At 48.0% G+C, this 15,760-nt stretch overlaps 1 protein-coding gene and 1 long non-coding RNA gene across 10 annotated transcripts in view; one reads left to right on the top strand and one right to left on the bottom strand.

The window, feature by feature from the left end:
• Positions 1–1,921: 1,921 nt before the first annotated feature.
• Positions 1,922–7,365, bottom strand: LOC142076659 (uncharacterized). Its single transcript, XR_012671250.1, has 5 exons — positions 6,540–7,365; positions 6,292–6,415; positions 5,798–5,920; positions 4,560–5,440; positions 1,922–3,661 (listed from the first exon to the last, which is right to left on the bottom strand). It is a non-coding gene; the product is annotated as an uncharacterized LOC142076659 (long non-coding RNA).
• A 103-nt stretch (positions 7,366–7,468) lies between these two features.
• LOC142076656 (uncharacterized) overlaps positions 7,469–15,760 on the top strand; it is a 30,958-nt gene continuing 22,666 nt past the window's right edge. For 5 of the 9 annotated variants that reach the window (XM_075138971.1, XM_075138965.1, XM_075138960.1 and 2 more), the window contains exon 1: positions 7,469–7,560. The gene's annotated coding sequence lies outside the window, so the exon portion shown is untranslated. Of the gene's footprint in view, positions 7,561–8,708; positions 8,730–15,760 lie in introns of all 9 variants that reach the window. The other 4 variants (XM_075138962.1, XM_075138961.1, XM_075138966.1 and 1 more) reach the window with 2 other exon arrangements.

The raw sequence follows: 15,760 nt of genomic DNA, 5'->3' as shown, positions 1-15,760 counted from the left end.
CCAAAAGGCTCCTTCCCCTGGGCAAGGGGACAGGGGAGTCAGCCCTCCCCATTGTCTCCCCTGCTGGAAGTGACTCAGCCCTGGGGGTGGCTCGGTGCCCTTCGGGGCTCGCCGGCTCTGATTTGGGGCTCAGTGGGGCATTTGCACTTCTCGGGTTCTGTTTCTCGGTGCCCCCTGCGCTCCCTCCCCCTCCCACACAAGCACAGAGCAGTGGCTGCTTTTAATGCAAAAAAACCAAGAGCAAATGTGTCATCAAATCTCTTCTCATGTAAGACCACCCCCCCACCCCCCTGCAACTACACCACTACCCCCCTCACCACCCCCCAATCTCATCTCATGCCTGCTGTGGGTCTAATCCCACGCTCCCACCCCAGTGCTGGCTGCGAGAGCCCTGGGCTTGCTGGGTGGGTTTGCCCAGCTGCTCTTCTGCTTTTTCCCGTTCTTCTGACATGCCAGGCTGGGACATGCCAGGCTGGCGTGGTGGCAGCTCCGTCCCCGCATCCCACCACAGCTCCTGGGGCTCCATCCTGACGGTGGTGCGTTGCTCGAGGCTCAGGACTGCGATGGTGGCCTCGGGGATGCCGTAGTCGGGGGCGAGCAGCTCCGCGGGCGGCGAAAGCGAGCTGATGTTGCAGTGGGGGATGGCTCTGCTGGAGCCACCAGGGTCCCCAGACATGGAGAGGCTGCTGGGACCATCCTGGCTGACCAGGAAGCAACCCAGAAGCATCTCCTTGGGCAGTGCAATGTCACCTGCCGGGTCCCCAGCGGCTTGGATGTGGGGGGCAGCACAGGGGCTGAGGAGGACATCGCTGCCCAGGGGGATGTTGCTGCGGGGATGGCCGCGTCCGAGAGTCTGAGCTGTGCAAACTGCCTCCCCACGTGCTGGTAGCTGGGGAAGCACAGCGGCAGCACCAGGGGGGCTGGGGCCACCGCTCTCCCCTGACGGGTGTGGGGTGCAAGGTGTTGCCGTTGGCCCTGAGGGGTCCCGGGGGCTGCCCAGGCCAGGGGTGTCCCGCAGCCCCTGTGGCCCCACAGGGCAGCACCTGGCAGAGGAGCAGCGCCGTGGCCGGGTGTGGCAATGGCTGGTGGAGGCGGGTTGGTGCTCGTCCACTGGATGTGGAAGACTCGGGGGTCAAAGAAGCAGCTGCATGGAGCCATCTGCAGACCTGCATGGCTGAGGGGGAGCTGTGCCGGGCCGGGGTAACCCTCCAGGGGCACCCGCCGAGCCAGCCCCGATCATCGACGTCCCCCAGCTCTGTGCCTGGCACGTGGGGAGCTTGTGGCCGGGGCACTCCCCGTGGGCTGAGCTGCTGTGTCAGTGGGACAGGGTTGCAGATCAGGGAGGAGACTCGCTTATAGCAGGTGAAATGGGAGACATGGCCATATCTGCTGGGGATGCCATAACTGCTGGGGGTGCCTGGGGTGCCATCCGCGCCGCGGGTGCCCAGGCTGCCGGGAAGGGCTGCTCCTGCCCAGGCAGCGGCACAGGTTGGCTGAGCCAGAGAGAGACACAGGAGTAATGGTCAGTGCTCACCTCCGCTCCTTCCCCCAAGAGCGTCCCTGGGCTGCAGGGGTCAGGGTCGGTCCCTACCTTGGGGGTAGAAGGTTTTGGGACGGACAAAAGGCTGAAGCACCTGGGGCGCCTAGGGGGGCCTGGGGGCTGCACAGTGAGAGCCGCAGGGCTGGCAGCGCCATGGTCCGTTCTGTCTGTTGGCTGCTAAGGACTCTCTGGGGTTGCCGGCTCTGGCCTTCTGTCTGGGGGTCTCCCAGGAGGGAATGCGGGGGCTCCCCGTGTTCCGTCCCGCCCCCAACAGCCTCCCCAGCTCCTCATGCGGAAGGGAAAGCGTTAACCAAAGAGCAACAGTCAGTGGCCCAATGCCCAACGTGAAACCAGCAAGGAGCAGTGTCCCTCAAGCGTCCATACTGGGACCGATACGGTTTAATATCGATGGCATGGATAGTGGGAGTCGAGTGCACTCTCAGCAAGGTTGCAGGTGACACCAAGCTGAGTGGTGCAGTCGATACGCTCGAGGGAAGGGATGCCATCCAGAGGGACCTGATTGTTTTCTCCAAAACAGAGGCATTTCACATCGCAGAGAGGGGAAAAAACACATAGGAGCAACAAAAACCCCATTTGTTTTTGTAAGAACGATCCAAAATGGAGCAGCCGGTACAGAGCATAGCAAACCTTTCAGGAGGAGAAGTTTCAGGGCGAGTTTTCTGCTCACAAAGCCCCTGGGAAGAAACAGCCTCTGAAGACCCTTTATCCCCTCCTCTGTTCGTACTCAGAGGAATGTCCAGGTTCTGCAGCAGCTGAACCCACTGCTTTGGGGAACACCAGAAACACCCATGACTTTCTCAAACTCTTCATTCCCCATCTGAGAGCCAAGGGATAGGATTTCCTAAAGGTTCTTCCACAGGCACAGCCCTGAAAAATCCCCACTGCTTCTCTACTAGTGCACAAAGAGATTAGGAAAAGTTTCATTTTCAAGTGTACGTAGACCATTTCTGAAATCAGACAAGTAATTTCTAATGAGGAGAAGCCCTTTGCCTTGCATCTGGCAACTGACAGGAGGTGGACCGAGCATCAGATGCCAGAAACGAACGCAGGAACGTCCCACCTTCTTGCCGAGTCACCTCCTGTCTTTTTGGAAGCCGTTAGCTGACACGTGAAGAGCAAGAAGTTGCACGTCAAGTGAAAGACTACTAAAAAAAGCTGTGAAAGAGTAACTTGTTCAGTTCAGAAAGAAAATTGGGCAATGCCGTGTACAAACCACCACCCCACGCACAGGGAAAGCTCGACAAGTCAGATGTGGTACCCAATAACCCCCAAAAATGGCTCTTCACATCAGTTTTCTCTATGTTCAGGTTAGTTCTTTTAGTCAGACACAGAAAGCGAAGTCATTTCTTCTTCTTTTGCTGAAGTAGACTTTTAAGTAGATATTGCTAAAGAATGCAAAAACAACCAAAAAGTTAAATCTGAGGTACTTTCAACCTCAGAAGATGTGTATCACTGAAGCGTTTCTCATATTAGATTCTCTTCTCAACTCTAAGGAGTCCCCATTTTCTCTGCTCCCAAGGTAAACTCCAAAGCTATTTATGGGTTTTCAGAAAAAGGAACACGTAGTTCAGTGCTCAGAGCTATGGAGAAGAGAGAATATTTACAAAACACTATAAAGACAAATAAACTAGAGAGCAACCATTAAAGGAAAAACCTGGGAGCAGAATGAGAAACACAGGTCAAACTGTCCCAAGCACTTAGGCCTCCATCAAGGACCACAAGCCCTGAGGCTGATGATGGCTGTTGGATGAGTTTCCCTCCCCCAGAGGGAAACACCTCTCAGCACACTGTGCTCAGACCAAGGAAGGAAAAGGCAATACAGCCCTACATCTAAAGGCACGCCATTCCCTTCAAAGGTAATTTTTCATTTCTTTAGGTCAACTGCCTGGCCAGTTACAACACCTGCTTATAGGGACTCCATCCACCCTCACCCACGAAAAGCTGTGACGTGCTGAGAAAGTGTGGAGAGTCAGGTGGACTTGGATGCACGCACTGCTACCACAGGTCTAGTTTGTTAACCTGTTTATATTTACCTGTCGCTTTGAAGCTGCCCAAGGGTCAGCATGCCCTTGCTACTGGAGGTTCTTGCTCTGTGTAGGCCTAAGGAAGACACTTCTGGTGATACACTATTTTGAACGGCTAAAACACAGCAGAACACACTGTTTATGACCTGCTGAGAATCGTCCCCCAGGCATATCAGGAACAAAGGCAAAGCTTGAATATTCAAGATGCATTTGAGTTACATTACCGTTAAACATTCACCACTACCAGCCATTTCTCTAAACTGAAGGCTGACAGCAGCGTACAAGGACAGTCTTTTCTGGACACTTCACTCCTGGGTAGAAATCCTAGAGACTTTCTTTAAAGACAGAAATCCAAAGAGCTACCACAAGCTTTTTAAATTAAGCACAGCAAATAAAAAGCAAACAAACAAACAAAAAACAACAGGTAAATCCCTGAGCCACTAATGAGGAACAAAAGGTCTCCCATTAAGTCCGCTACCCCTCACAAAATGGACAAGTGGCTTAACGAGATTCCTGCAAAGAAACTGCGGGTGGAAGATAACCCTGATAACTGCAGCACAAGCGACCAACATGGAAACGGCAGTGCTGACCCTTCTCCTGCTCCTCCTACGAGCTCTTCACCAGTTACGTGAAGAGGCAAAACCAAGGATGACTGAACAGATCTGAGAAGAAGCTGGCCCCCCAAAATTCAAAATGATCAAGAAGTCTATTTGAAATACAGATTCGCACCAACCTCACCCTAAGCACACGTCCTGCCTTGAGGTAGGAGCTAAGGACAGTATGAATTCACCACCACGAGCAGACATGCAAACCCGAAGCAGCCAGAACATGCAGACAAACCTCTACCATTTTTTCAGCCATGTTTCAAGTCACGCCATACTCAACTCAGGACTTCACAAAATGCCACTAAACTTAATGACAGCAGCCTCTTTGCAGGTTGCTTACTCAAAAGCAGAAACCAAAAAGCCACGTACCCTAGGCAAAACCCTTGTCCTTCCGTGCGGTTGGTGTCTTCCCATGACTCTTCCTCAAGGCAGGGGAAATGACTGTGTCTTTGAAAGTCTACACAAACGGAGAAGTACGCTTAGCCTTCCGACAGGGCCCGTTAGTCATCTGGCAGTCGTTCTCCATCGACCGCAAATAATCCACACCTACCTAAAACAGTCCAACATCCATTGGAAATGAGTTGGACGGCAACAGAAGCGACAGCAGCCGACCCGGACAGCCATATTAGACCAGAAATGATGGTTACAAGACAGAAAATGCAAAACAAGTCACCAGAACAGCAAAAAAACAACTAGAAGACACATCATGCACAAACCAGAGTCCCCAGTCCGAACCCTAAAAAGAAAACAAGCTAAAATAGGACCTCCAAAAAACATCCAGAACACACGTGAAGGCATAAAAACCCCAAACAACTCAGGGAAGCCAGGACCAAAAAGCCCAGATACTGTCCATAACAATAACACCCTTTAACCCTAGCCCACTCACACTCTGGCATCCTGTTACCCTACCACCCCATAACCCTAGCACACTGTAAGCCTAGAACCCCATAACCCTGGCACCCAATAACTCTAGCTCTCCCTAAGTGCAGACAGGGGACATGATAACCCTAGAAAACTGTTACCCTGGCACTGCATAACCCTAGAACCCCATAGCCCTAGCATCCTGTAACCCTAGCACCCCATGACCCTAGGACATTGTAGCCTTAAGGTATCAAAACATTGAACACAAACTCCCTGGAGATCTCCGCCAGAGCCTTCAGGTGGCCCCAGATCTCAGACATCACAACTTTGAAGTGGGACAGAGCCACCAGGACATCACCAGCATCCACCTTCACATCATCCGTCATGCCCTGAAAAAGTGCCTGGGTTAAACACTCTCAGGGAGAAAGGCTGAGGCACTCGGGGACTTTGAACCAGCCGGCAATGACCACGGGGCTTCAGCTCATCATTTCTCTGTCAGAGCCACCAGGCAGATGACCCCGTCCACCCTGAGACACCCTTCGGGGCAGCTACGCCCAGAGCCGGGTGGCTGGATACGGCCTTTGCTGTATGGGGAGGTGCTTCCAGGAGCAGGATCTCTCACGGGGGCACTGGGAAATCCTCCTCAGGCCTGGATGCCTGAGAAACATCTTTGTGCTGCTCCATATCTCACCAAAACCAGGGGCGGAGGAAGGCTGCTTTGCTGGTCTCCAAGAGAAACAGCTCACCTGGGCTGCTCTGAGGCTACCGGGCGCCTTTGCTGTCAGGCGGGTCTTGGCGCCGCTCTGCCAACGGCTGTCACCTCCCCACAGGATGCTCTCCGGCACACGGTAGGTATCTTCTCAGTCACCCTGGGGACAAAGATTGGAAGGGAGGGATTGGGTTTGCTTTGCCCCCGTTCCCAGGGTGCCACAACAGAGACCTGCCACCCCCAAATCACGTGGACACCACGTACGAGCTGCAGACGTGGGTCAGGACGGCTGTGGAGCGCAGGCAAGACGTTCTGCTGTGCCCCAGCTGCTGGCAGAAAGCAGAGCTGAAGACAACGGGGGGAAGCCCAGGGCAGCTGGCAGCCGGCGGCGGGGTCTGGCCGGGTGCAGCACCCGCAGAAACGCCCGGATCCTTGAGCCTCAGCCCCGGGGCTGCAGCACGGGGCTGGCACTGGCTGGGGCTTCGCTGGGAAAAACCAGGCGGGGGTGACCCCGACACCCCGCACGCGTACCTGGCCCCAGGATCTGATCGCCTGTCCCTCTGCCCATCGCCACCACGGGATCCAGAAAGCAGCGCCGCCGGCCCTGGCGTGGTCCTGAGCCATCTCTCGATGGACGAGTCTTTAACCAGCAGGCCTAAAGTGAGGAAAAATTGCCCAGAATTAAGCTGTGCTCAAGTTTTTGCTGGCAGCACGTTTTCTGAGCTGCCTGGTGGTGCCGCTCCTGGGGACGGCTCCAGAAACAGGGGGGCTGCCTGTACCTGCAGGCAGGCGGTGGAGTGTGCGCCGCGGCAGTGAGCGGTGGTTTGTGCGGCTGTTGAATGGGGTCGGGCTTCAAACGTGCCCAGTCTGGTATGCCTCGTTCCTGTTGCCTTGCAGGTCGTATTAAGAGCTTAAATAGTATTGTTTTAAAAAAGCAAAACCAACCAACAAACAAGAAAACAGCTGGGCGATTCCACCCGCACCCCCCCGACGGGTTTTTCTTTGCCCTGGCCCTGGCCCCCCTGCAAGGCGATGTTCATCACCAATATTAGGGTGCAGGATTGGGCCCAAGGCAGGGCTTTTGCCGGCAGCACGTATTTTGAGGCTCCCGCTAATGCAGTTCCTGGGCCGTGCTCAGGAAATGGGAGCAATTGCCCAGAACTGGTATTTTTGGTCTTTCTCTGTCCCTCTCGGTCAGGCTCTGGGTCCCCATTTTTTAACTGCTCCCTTTGCACCCGGTAGCCCTTTGCTCTTTTCTTCTTCCTCTTTCTCACTCTGTCTGGCTCCTTGTCCCTATTTTTTCTAAATTCCTCCCTGTCTGCCCCGGCCCTTTCTGCTCCTCCTACGCCTCCACCCTGGAGGCCATCGCTCTTCTCTCCTTCTCTGTCGCCTCTCTCTGTCCCTCTGTCCGTCTCCCGTGCCTCTCCGGCCACGCCACCGCCCTGCCCCACCCCCCCCCGCCGCTCTGCCCCTCTCCCCTCCTCCTCCCGGCTCCACCGGGGCTCCGGACCGGGGGCGGGGCAGCCCCGGGGAGGCGGCCATGGGGCCGGGGGGGGCGGGGCCGGGCTGGGGCCGGTGTCCCCGCAGGGCCAGAGAGCGGGAAGGGGCGCCCCGTGGCATGCTGGGAGAGGGTGTGCACCAGGGCATGCTGGGAGCTGTAGTCCTGGGGCGCGGGGCTGCCCGGCGGCCATGTTGGTTCCCGGGGCATGCTGGGAGCGGTCAGTTCCCCACACTGAGCTTCGCGGCGGCCATGTTGGTCTCGGGAGGCGCAGCCTCTGCTCCAGCTGCGGCTCGGCTGAGGTGAGGGCTGGGGCCGCCCGGGGGTGGTGGGGAAGCGCTCCAAACGGCCCGGTGTGATGGGGTCCCGGTCCGCTGGAGCCGGGCCGGCCGGGGCAGCCCCGGGAGTGACCCGAGAGCTGGGGAGGGGAGGGAGACGGAGACAGACCCCCCCGGGCACAGGCACCGGGCAGCCCGACTCCCAGAGCCCCCCTGAGCCACCCCAGCATTTTTCGTTACTGCAGTAATAGGAGTAGTGTGTTTTTCTGTTAACTCTCCCGGGGCTTTCACTCCAGCTGCCCTGTTCGGGGACTGGGAATATTCAGCTGCCTTGGAAAATTGCCAGCCTGATTATTATTGCTCAGGCCTTGTTTCCCTCGCTCGAAAACACTTCATCTTTAAATGCGTCCTTGCATCGGCAAGATCCAGGCAGTTGGGATTGTTTCCTGCAGGGAGCAGCCTGATGAATCCAGGCTGCTGCCGTTCCGAGGCAGAGCTGAACGCTTCTCCCCGCCACCGGTGCTCGGCCAGTGGTTTGGCAGGTCCAGTCAGCCCGAGCGGGAGCTTGCTGTCCTTGCTCTGCCGCTGCTTTGGCAGCCGCCGGAGGGTGGGAGGGGACAAATCTTCTGGCTTCCCAGCTGGAGTCTGGCGAGTTCGCGGGGTGAGGGGTAACGTGTAATGCGAACCCGGTTTTTTGTGTGGTATTTTCTGGGGATTTTTTTTTATGTTAGATCTCTGGGATTCCTGTGACCTTTAATAGCCACTTGGTGGGATTTAAGCATAGCTTTGAAGTTAAGCACGTGGTAACTGCTACCCTGCGGTGTAGCTGGAATCCCCTTGCGAGCTCCTGTTCCCCCCACACTGGAGAAAGCAAATCTTTTTTTATTTGGTGATGAAAGCAACTCAGGGAGTTGCACTGAAGTGCAGCACCTTTTTTAACCTCAGATCTAAAGTCACACCGGTCCTACCGCATAACGCATGCTTCCCCAAGCTTTCACAAAACGGAAGGGATACATCAAACCGACCCCACAAACATATCCTGTGCTTTTTTTATCTGACCTGGAACATGGGGACATGACCCTGCTGGGCCATCTCTGCCGCTCTGCGTGGGAACCAAGGTGGTGTCTTTACATTCCAGGATAAGGACTTAGCTTTTTTTTTTTTTTTTTAAGTGACTTTAGAGACGTCCTTATGTTGTCCGAAAAGCGGGTTCGTGCCCGGCGTGCAAGTAACCAATTCCACACGCTCAGGAGAGATATTGTTGTATTCAGGCCTGGGTGCTCGGTGGACTTGCCACAAATCAAGCACACCTGGTCTAGTCACCTTTCTGTTTATATCCATGCTTCTCATACATATTTTAAATTTCCTTGTTACATATTCATTACATTTCCGAGAACTAATTATAATATTACATCATCTTAAACACATGCGCACTAAAACCTTTAGGGTCTTCTTGGGGGTCTCGGGTGGTCTCTGGTGGTCGGTAGGGTAGTGAACTCTTCATGAACTTATTTCCTCTTTACCTTATAGGGTCGCAATTTGTCCCTGAGCCATGCTTGGACCACGTCTGTTTATAGTTTCCATAGCTAAAATTAATTATCACTACTTCTAAACCACACACCTGTTAGTTACCTAACTTCTAAGCAACAAGTCTTCATTGTTTAAAATTACAGAAGCGAGCAATATAGAATCCACAACAAACTAAACTATCTATCACCATAGTGTTCTTAAATTAAAACATATACATCTTGATCTCCTCCAATCAAACACCCACTCAGTAGCTTCATCATTCTGGTTTCTTATTAACTGGTCTTTTAACCCAGTTCTGGGTGAGGGCTATACACAGGATGATAACACTTTGAAGATTAATGTTGATTAAGATTAACATTAACAATTCCCCCCTTTGAGACTTATGATGTTAAGCATCATGAGTCTCACAATACTTATTTTCTACAAAAAGATACAAATTGAATCATACAACATATAATCATAACTAAAATAACGATCAGTACCACAAACAAAAATAATTGTTTAAGCCAATTTAAATTTGGAAGCCACGAGAACAACCAAGAAAAATCTAAATCCTTCCCGTTCTTTAAACCCATATGCCAAATCTTTTATTTGTTGGATTTTCTTCTCTACTAACTGTAAATTATCACTCAAATTAAAACAACACATTCCTTTAAATTCTTCACAACCATGATTGTGTCTTAAAAGTAAATAGTCAATTGCAGCCCTGTTTTCAAGTGTGGCTTCTCTTATTTGTGTCATTTCCATACCAATAGTCGAAAGTGCTTGGGAGGTATAATTTATACCTTTTCCTACCAAACAAGAACTATACATCCCTCCCACAAAATTCTCGGCTGCAATACAAAAGGAAGACATGTTGGTTACTTCTCGGGCTAAAAGTTCCCAGATATTTTGATTTCTATAACAAAAATTGAGAATCAATCTGACTGATCGTTATTATTAACAACAACACATTCCACATCTTCCCTCTCTCTCTAATTTAATTCTGTTCAAAATCAAATTGTTACACTAATTTAGCAGCATCTCCAGTATCTCATTGAACACGCCGCAAAGTTAACTTCAATGGTTCCTTAAATACAGATGTCCACAGTCCAGGTGGAATTTTCTTAATCCTCGTATAATGAATCCAAGAATCTATTCCTTCCAGTTTCACAGCAGTGTTTGTTGTTAACAGCACCTGGAAAGGTCCTTTCCACTTTTCTCCAAGAGGGTCATCCTTCCACATTCGCAAATAAACTTGATCCCCTGGATTAAATGAGTGTACTGGAAATTCAAGAGGTAAAGGTGTCTTCAAAGGGACATACTTATGCAAAGAATTCAACACCTTACTCAAAGATAAAAGATATTCAGTTAATACTTTTTCTCCTGTTACATGCATTTGTTTAGATCTTCCTGTTAGATTAAGGATCATAAGGTTTACCATACAAAATTTCAAATAAACTTACTTTTTCTCTAACTCTCGGGGTCACCCTAATTCTTAACAAGGCAAATGGTAAAGCTTCAATCTATTTCCACTGAGCTTCTGGATATATTTGAGGAATTTGTTTCTTTAATATTTGGTTCTTCACATTTTTAATAACCTCTGCTACAAAATGTGGGCCTCTATCAGAGGACATTTCTAAAGGGACTCCAAACCTTGAAATTATTTCTTTCAACAAATGTTTCACAACCTCTTTTGCCTTGTTGGTTCGACACGGGAAAGCTTCCGGCCATCCAGAGAAGGTATCTACCAATATCAATAGATATCGGTATTGGTTACATCGCGGTAACTCTGAAAAATCTATTTGCCAATACTCACCGGAAGTTATGCCTCTTTTTACCTCTCCAGGAGGGGGTCGGATTTGTATTTTCGGATTGTTCCTAAGACAAATCTCACATTTATTACTCACACTTTTAGCAATCAATAACATTTTGGTTCCTATCGCATATCGTCTTACTGATTCCACCATTGCCTCTGCTCCCATATGTGTTTCAGCATGGGTTTTGACCGTTAATTTCTTCATAATTTCAGGGGTTACTATACATTGTCCATGTGAAGTTATCCACCATCCTTGATCATTTTTCTTACAATGTAATAGCATAGCTAATTTATTTTCTTTCTCACTATAATTTGGGGATTCCACCTGAATTTCTTTTGATGGAATTAAAACATAAATCATAGTATTTAATGCTACACGTTTAGCAGCCTCATGTGCTTTTCGATTTCCTTGTATTACTTTTGAGTCCCCTTTTTGATGAGCTTTACAATGAATCACCGCAACTTCTTTAGGTTTCTGTACTGCTTCCAACAAATTCAAAATCTCGGTTCCATATTTTAAAGGGGTACCGCTAGCAGATAAAAGTCCTCGCTCCTTCCATATTGCTCCATGAGCATGCACAACTCCAAAAGCATATTTAGAATCTGTATAGATGTTAACTCTTTTACCTTTAGCCAAATTTAAGGCTTTTGTGAGGGCTATAATTTCTGCTTTCTGGGCGGATGTATTTGGAGGTAATGCTTTTACTTCTCGATCTTCAGTTAAAGTTACCACGGCATAACCAGCCCTCCTTTCTCCTTTTACAACAAAGCTGCTTCCATCAGTAAATAATTCTTCATCCGGAGTTTGGAGAGGGCCATCTTTCAGATCTGGCCTGCTGGCATACACCTGTTCGATAACTTGTAAACAATCATGGTTAAGATCACTCTCTTTTTCACTTGACATTAAAGAGGCAGGATTTAAAATTGTACTCACTTTCAAAATGATGTCGTCTTGTTCCACTAACAAAGCCTGATATTGTAACAAACGACTAGGGGTTAACCAATGATGTCCTTTTTGTTCCAGTACTGCAAGTACCGCATGCGGGACATGAACCGTTCTTTTCTGTCCCAATGTCAATTTTCTAGCTTCTTGAATGATGAGAACTGTTGCCGCAACTGCCCGCAAGCAGCTAGGCCATCCTGAGCTTACTTTATCTAATTGTTTGGAAAAGTAAGCCACTGGTCTTTTCCAGTCTCCCAAAAGTTGAGTCAAAACCCCCATAGCTACATGTCTCTTCTCATGAACAGATAGCTCAAAGGGTTTGGTCAGATTTGGAAGTCCTAAAGCTGGAGCTTTCATTAAAGTCTGTTTAATGTCATCAAAACTTTTTCGGCACTCTGGAGTCCATTCTAACAATTCTTCAGGGCCTTTGGTTGCCTCATACAGTGGTTTTGCCATCAAACCATAATTTGGAATCCAAAGGCGACACCATCCAGCCATTCCTAAAAATCCTCTCAAGTCTCTTTTAGATTGAGGGGGTGCCATCCTGCAAATGGCTTCTTTTCTACCATTTCCCAATCTTCGCTGTCCTTGGGAAATCTCAAACCCCAAATAAATTACAGTTTGTTTTGCAATTTGTGCTTTCTTCTCTGACACCCTATACCCGGCCATTCCCAAAAAGTTTAGGAGGCTAACAGTCTTTGCTTTGCAGATCTCAGTAGTATCTGCTCCCAATAGGATGTCATCAACATATTGAAGGAGGGTGATTTGATCTTCCTTACCGGACCACTGTTCCAGTTCCTTATTCAGAGCTGCTCCAAAGATGGTTGGGCTATTTTTAAACCCTTGTGGCAGCACGGTCCAGCAGAGCTGAGTCCTCTTCCCAGTCGACGGATCTTCCCATTCAAAGGCAAAAATCTTTTGGCTGTTTTCTTCCAGAGGTATACAAAAGAAAGCATCTTTCAAATCTATAACAGAGAAATATGCATTTGATTCATTGATAGTTGTTAACAGCGTATATGGATTAGGGACTATTGGATGAATGTCCACCACTAACTGGTTTATCGCTCTTAAATCTTGAACCAGCCTATATCCTTGGTTATGTGACTTTTTCACTGGAAGGACAGGAGTATTATAATCAGATTGACATTCTCTTAAAAGTCCGTGTTTAAGAAAAGTATTTATTATTGGTTCCAAACCTTTTCTGGCTTCTATACTAATAGGATACTGTTTCTTTCTTACCGGTCGAGCTCCTGTTTTCAATTCAACTTTTACCGGTTCCACATTTTTCGCTCTTCCTGGTTTCTCTGTTGCCCAAACAAAAGGGTAAACTGCATCTTTAATCTCTTCTGGAATTTCTTCAGATTCATCTGTGTTTGTCTGTAATAAATAAACTTGGGCTTGCCAGGCATTAGCTTCAGGAAAATGAACTTGGATTCTTCCTTTTTTAAAGTTGATTTGTGCTCCCAATTTATTCAATAAATCCCGTCCTAAGAGAGGCATGGTGCATTCCGGTATATATAAAAATTCATGCATCAGTGTTTTTCCTCCAATTTTACATTTTAAAGGTTTCAAAAAAGGCCTTATCTCCTTCTTTCCCGTGACCCCAACAATAGATACATTAAATTTACTCATTGGTCCTTTACATGTATTTATAACAGAATATTTTGCTCCAATATCTACTAAAAAATCGACTACTTCATCTCCCAGCTTTACTGGAACCAGGGGCTCAGCTGGGAAAATATCATTTTCTACCCCCGGTCCCCATCATTCAGAATCTCCTCCCATCATAAGTAAATCAGCTTCAGGTGGTATCTGCTGTGACTGAGTCACGACTGCTCCTTTGTTCTCCGGACACTCACTCTTCCAGTGTCCCTGTTTCTTGCATACAGCACATTGATTAAATCCTAATGGGGTATATTGTTTAAACATATCTCTACCTCCTCTGCCTTTTCCTCTCAAATACCCTCTACCTCTATCTCTCAAATATCTTCTGCCTCTTCCTCCAGCTGATCCTTGGGCATTTACAAAAGCAGCTGCTAAAATAGCAGCTTTTTGTTTCCTATCTTTTATTTTTTCTTTTTCCTGATTTTTCTTTTCCTCCTCTTCCCTATTGTTATACACCTTATAAGCCATTTCAATTAACTGTGATATAGTCATTCCTGTAATCCCATCCACTTTCTGCAATTTCTTTCGAATATCTGGAGCAGCTTGCCCTACAAACAAAGTAGTAAATATTGCTCTATTCTCATCACTCTCAGGATCTAAGTCTGTCCATTTCCTAGCTGCCTCACATAATCCTTCATAAAAGGTGGATGGGTCCTCTGTTTTTCCCTGAATTATTTGAGTCAATTTCGCCAAATTCTTTGGGCGGGATATTCCATTCTTTACTCCTTACAAAATTAATTGTTGATACTGTTTAATCATCAATTTACCATCATTACTATTAGGATTCCAATTTGGGTCTTGAGTTGGCATAAAATGAGCAGGACCTTCTCTTGCATTTATTCTTTCATTTTCCATATTTGCTTTTTCTAATACTACCCTCTTTTCTTCAGGAGTAAACAAATTATTCAAAAGAATTTGAATATCTTTCCAATCTGGATTATGATTTTCAATAATTGTTCGAAAGGATCTATACACCTTTTCTGGATTCTCTCTGTATGATCCTGCTAATTCTTTCCAATTCATTAAATCAGAAGTTGTAAATGGTACTTTCACAAATACTGGCTCCCCCCTTGGGCCCACTGCCTGGCGAAGGGGTGCTAACAATACAGACCCTTGCTGGGTTCTAGTCCTGCCGGCTATCGGACTAAAAGTATTGCTTCCTCTTGCTTCGGTTTCAGAAGTTTCATTTTTACTTGGTGGTACTAACATTTGTGTATCCTCCTCTTCTTCTCCTAGTTTTAAACATCATTTTCCTATGCTACATGCAGAACAACAGTGCACTTTTGGTTCCTTATTTTCCATCATCATCATCATCACATTAGAATCTAAACCTAAAAGTTTACATTTTTTTTTTTCCGAATTTCATAATCATTTCTCAAAAGAAAAAAAAAACAAATTACATAAGGTACCTCATAACATTAGTTGTAAAATAGTATTATATTGCAAGGTTCCCAATTCTGGCCATTTTTCCTCATCTTCTAATTTATACATTGGCCACCATTTAGTACAATATTCAATTAATTTATCCTTTCTCAAAGGATCACCCCCAAATTTTCCCCAATGTTTAATGATGCATCCTAAGGGGGAACAAGGTGTTACTTTTGATGGTTGAGCTCCCATATCTTTACCAAAAAAGAACGTTCTTTACCACAACTTCATATACTCCAGTCGTCACTGTCAAACGCATATGAATATACCGGTTTACCCCTGGCGCCTACAACTTCATATACTCCAGTCGTCACTGTCAAACGCATATGAATATACCTCTTTACCTGTGGCCACAATTCCTTACCAAATGCATGCACAGTTTTATACTCCAGAACAATATCTCATTTACCTTAGCGTTGCACCGTTGAGTCGCTCACCTGCTCTGGTCGGGGAGAATACTCACGGAGTCCCCGATCAAAAGGTCGGTGCGCGCTGGAGTCCAGAGAGCAGGGTCTCCCCACCAAGAGCCGACAAGTCGATCCGGGCAAGGCTTCCCAGCAGTCCCACCTGGATCGCCAAAAACTGTTGTCCGAAAAGCGGATTCGTGCCCGGCGTGCAAGTAACCAATTCCACACGCTCAGGAGAGATATTGTTGTATTCAGGCCTGGGTGCTCGGTGGACTTGCCACAAATCAAGCACACCTGGTCTAGTCACCTTTCTGTTTATATCCATGCTTCTCATACATATTTTAAATTTCCTTGTTACATATTCATTACATTTCCGAGAACTAATTATAATATTACATCATCTTAAACACATGCGGACTAAAACCTTTAGGGTCTTCTTGGGGGTCTCGGGTG

Source organism: Calonectris borealis, unplaced genomic scaffold (assembly GCF_964195595.1).
Source record: "Calonectris borealis unplaced genomic scaffold, bCalBor7.hap1.2 HAP1_SCAFFOLD_77, whole genome shotgun sequence".
Lineage (NCBI taxonomy): Eukaryota > Metazoa > Chordata > Aves > Procellariiformes > Procellariidae > Calonectris > Calonectris borealis.
Note: the sequence above shows the minus strand (reverse complement) of the source record. Positions and strands in the feature narration are given on the sequence as shown.